This window comes from Hippocampus comes, unplaced genomic scaffold (assembly GCF_001891065.2).
Source record: "Hippocampus comes isolate QL1 unplaced genomic scaffold, H_comes_QL1_v1.1 scaffold158, whole genome shotgun sequence".
NCBI lineage: Eukaryota > Metazoa > Chordata > Actinopteri > Syngnathiformes > Syngnathidae > Hippocampus > Hippocampus comes.
In genome coordinates, this window is record NW_017805548.1 from 2,019,032 (window position 1) to 2,023,262 (window position 4,231).

At 39.2% G+C, this 4,231-nt stretch overlaps 1 protein-coding gene across 4 annotated transcripts in view; it reads right to left on the reverse strand.

Moving 5' to 3' along the window:
- Window positions 1–4,231, reverse strand: part of mtus1b (microtubule associated tumor suppressor 1b) — a 100,486-nt gene that overhangs the window by 15,743 nt on the left and 80,512 nt on the right. The gene's annotated exons all lie outside the window — the stretch shown is intronic.

Here is a 4,231-nt window from a genome sequence, read left to right on the forward strand (position 1 = left end):
CAAAGTGATACACATCTGGTAGTAAAAGCACATGTCATAAAATGATAAGCGTAGTTCAAGCTTCACATTACTTCAGCACATTCATGATGAAAAGCAGCAGAAACACTCCAATACAATCCTCGCAGTCCTTCTTAAACCCGGATTTTGTTTTGAGACTTTCGACCGGGGTTCACAAAGAACACTAACTGCAGTGAAGAACATTAAAAAGACACACACACACCTTACGTTTCTTCTTGCGAACAGGAGGAGTCTTGTAATGGGCTTTGCTGGCCGTGGAGCCCATGATGGGGATTTAATTCAAGACACAGTCATGCGCACAAACACACACACACAAACACACACACACACACACACACAAACACACACACCTTTGTCTTCTCAGTTCATTTCTCACTCCCTCATCCTCTCAGCAGCATATGACAAAAAAACATCATGTCTCTCACTGTCCTCTCTGTCTTGTGGATGGCTCACTCAGTCATTTGAACTCCACCCACACGCTACCTGTTCCCCAGAGAGCTCTTTGCTCTCCCTCCTCCTCCTCCTCCTCTCGATCCCGCCCCCTCCAGTCTGGAATACTGTACCATGTAGGAATTCAAGTTATTTTGACACCCACTTCTCGCTCACCCTCTTTGAGTACTCAAGTATCCGTAACTCTCTCTTCTTAACTGGTGCATTGGTCATTTGCATACAAAACTGGAAAATGTGCACTACATGTAATAGCTCATGACTTTATCTGCCAGTTCGTCATTATTGCTCAGAAAGGACAAAATGCAATAACGATGGCGTAAACATGACTTTTATGCACAAACATGATGTTTCACAATGTCAAATTAACCCTTTTAGGGACAGTGGTTACTACAATGGACAGCTTATCAAGTTATCAGGTTACAGGTTATCATTACTGGTGCATGAAAGGGTTCAGAGCACCACTTGTGCCTGGCAATTTTCTTACTTAAAACAGCTTGATTTTTTTCAAGTCAACTATATTTATAGAGCACTTTAAACCAACCACCACTGTCCACAAAGTGCTGCACAGGGAGCGAAACGAATTCACACAACAACAAACAATAAAACAATAAATGATTAACAAAGACAGTAGAAAGCACAAAAACAGGACAACTAAAAATCAAGTTTCATGCTGAGTCAAAAGCCAAAGAATATAAATTTCTTGCCAAACGTTCAGTGAGAGGTCATTCCAAAGAGAGGGACGGAAAAGGCTCAATCGCCTCTGAGCCTCTGCTTAGTTCTTGGGACCTCTAATAATGTTTGGCCCGCAGATCTGAGGCAACAGGCAGGTGCGTCGGGGCAGAGGAGCTCAGAGATTTGCAATTTATATAAAGGTCTAATAAATCACTTTCAAATATGAACTTATTTATGTACATGTAGCAGAAGCTCGAATGTAAATGAGGATATCTTCCATCATAAAATATAAAGTTAATCCATGGGGGGAAAAAAGATTTGAAGAATTTATATATAATTTTTTTTAAACTTCAGATTTAGCATAAATTGATATTTTGAATAGCCACACACTCATTACAAAGAAGAATCCAGCGTTTTCTTGAATAATTAAGGTGGCATTATGACAATGTGCTTCAGTAAAGTGGGAAAAAAAAGATTTGAATAGGACACCATTAGGAATGATAAGTTAAACATCTTAATGGTGCAACAATACTGTAATTTGGAGTTAAAATTTTGAGTTTCATTTCAAGGCTGAAGCATTTACTGCCCTATTATGGTCGCAAATATTTGGAAAATAAAACAAACAAGGCAACCAATACAAATAAGTCTTGAAAGAACAATGTGGATGTTAGGAGAAGAGTACCCGGACAACATCACCCACCCTAAAAAAAGCTCCAAGTCTTGCGACCACAGGCAAAGAGCACCACCCCCAACCGAAAAAAACCCTCAGGGGGGAAGGTGGAGTTCAGTCGATATTCACTAGTCACCTTCCGAGTGCAGGAGCCAGATTAGATAATCACGGAATTCATGGACACTTTATCTCACACTAACAAATCAAAGAGGGATTGGTGCGACGGCAGCTGCATTCCTCGACTAGACTAACAGTAACACCCTCCACCCTCTCATCTACTTTCCACCATCAATAAACCAGTTGGGAGCAAACACGCAAAACACTTTAACAGACATTTTATTGCTGGTGTGGGAATTTTAATTTTTTCTTTACAGATAAAGAGATACTTTTCCTCAGAAAAGCCAAGGTACATACTACAACAGCTGTGGTGTCCTGCTTACGTGCTCCGTGTGAAAATGTACGTCCATTTGCTAATTGTTTGTACAGGCTATGGCTCACCTCATTTAGATAGGCACGGATTGTGTTTTAGGTGAAAGAACATTCTGAAACTTGGCTGTTACACGGGATTTGATGCCTGAGATTGATGTACTTGGGAAGGCTAAAAGATTCAACGTTTCAGGAACAAAGTAAGTTTTCTCTCTTTTGGTATTTCCTCAACAGGCGCAGCTATAAAGGGGCGTTTGTCCCGTTGTAGGCGTGAACATAGTTGGATTCTTTCCCGGCCAATAAAAGCAGCCCCTCAATTCCTATAAAACTAACGCAGGAGAGGCACATGGTCTACATGGAAGAAGGACACGCTGGGATCCAAACAGGAGATAGGCCCGCATAAAGTACATTGAAAAGGAACAGTGGATGATGTAAAGTTAGCCGCTGTGAAGCGGGCACGTGGAGACTGTCTTCCATCCCCGATTGTGTGTCCGTGTGTGACAACCTCACCCAGAGTTGTGTTGCGGTCAGGGAGGCACTTTAAAAAAATATATGAACAATAACAACAACAATGATAATAATCATGTGGTCAATTAATTGATTTCTACAATGATTCAAAGGGATTAGTGCACGCTGTTGTCATATTTATGATTGAACTACGATAACATCCACCACATAAACTCACAGAGCTCAGAATCGGTCTGCCTGTGTCTGGATGAGCTCCACCAAAATCGAACACCATCACTTGCACCACAACTTAGACCTAGTCTCACCTGGTCTAAAGTCTAGTCTACTTTCTGTCACCAAATTGTCAGGTGCGGCTGGGGCGTGTAATAGAAAACGCCCATAGTCCGTCGGAATGCGTAGAACGGCGCAGCACAGTCTGCCAACTTCCCAAACATGGCAAACTAGATTTGTCCTGACACGAAAATGAAGATGCACCAGTTTTTATGCCAAGCATACATTTGCCCTTGTAATCGAATTTGTTTTTGTAATGTGAACGAGTACTTAAATAGATTAGATTCAACAAAAAAAAGAAGAAAAAAATCTGAATTGGGCATCATGACTTGCAGTGTAAATGGAGCGCTGTGTGCCTCTGGATGCGAGTTTTGGCCTGCTGGAGCTTTTTGCAGGTGTTGTCATTTTTATTTGTGTTTGGTGCTATTTAAAATGCATCGCTGTTTGTCGCCCCACCTTTTTTTTTTTCTTTTGAGCAGAGTAGTGTCTTAGGCTCATTTGGAATTTAAATTTTGTCTCGCAGGACTAAGCAAAAAGCAACAACAACGAGGCAACAGCAAAATTGAAATAAATAAATAAATAAATAAATAAAATATAAAGTTGGGCACTCATATGTCAAGATAGCACTACTAGTAGACAAAATCTTAAAGTCCCTATTTAAGACTCCAATAAAGAGAGGTTTTATCAGGTTACTTGATCCTGCATGTCATAGACTTTAAGCTCCTACTATGTTGAATGAAAAGTGCCCGTACTTTCTATTTAAATTTCCAGGTTATCTGCATATGTATACAAGTTCATCAAATATTTGTTGAAGCTCAGTACTTGCAACAGACATTCTTATTTGATTCAATGAATGGTCAATTGGTTAATTGTAGATAAAATAAAAAAGAATACATATACAGTGATCCCTCGCTTATGGCGGTTAATGGGGACCAGAATCCCCCATGAAAGAGGAAAATCCACGAAGTCAGTGTTGGAAATGGAAAAATAAAAATCTTACAAAACCATTCAAAATATATACATTTTTTTCTATTTATTAAATAGTGCACATTATAAATAAGTGAAAATTTAATCAAAAATTTTAAAAAAGAGCATTAATGTTACTTTTAAAATATATTTTACTTTTTAATTGTATATGCACATTTTCAGTATCAGAGATGAAAGTGGACTTTTCTGAAAATTCCGGAAAAAATAAATAAATAAATAAATAAATAAATGTGTGTGTGTGTGTGTGTGTGTGTGTGTGTGTGTGTGTGC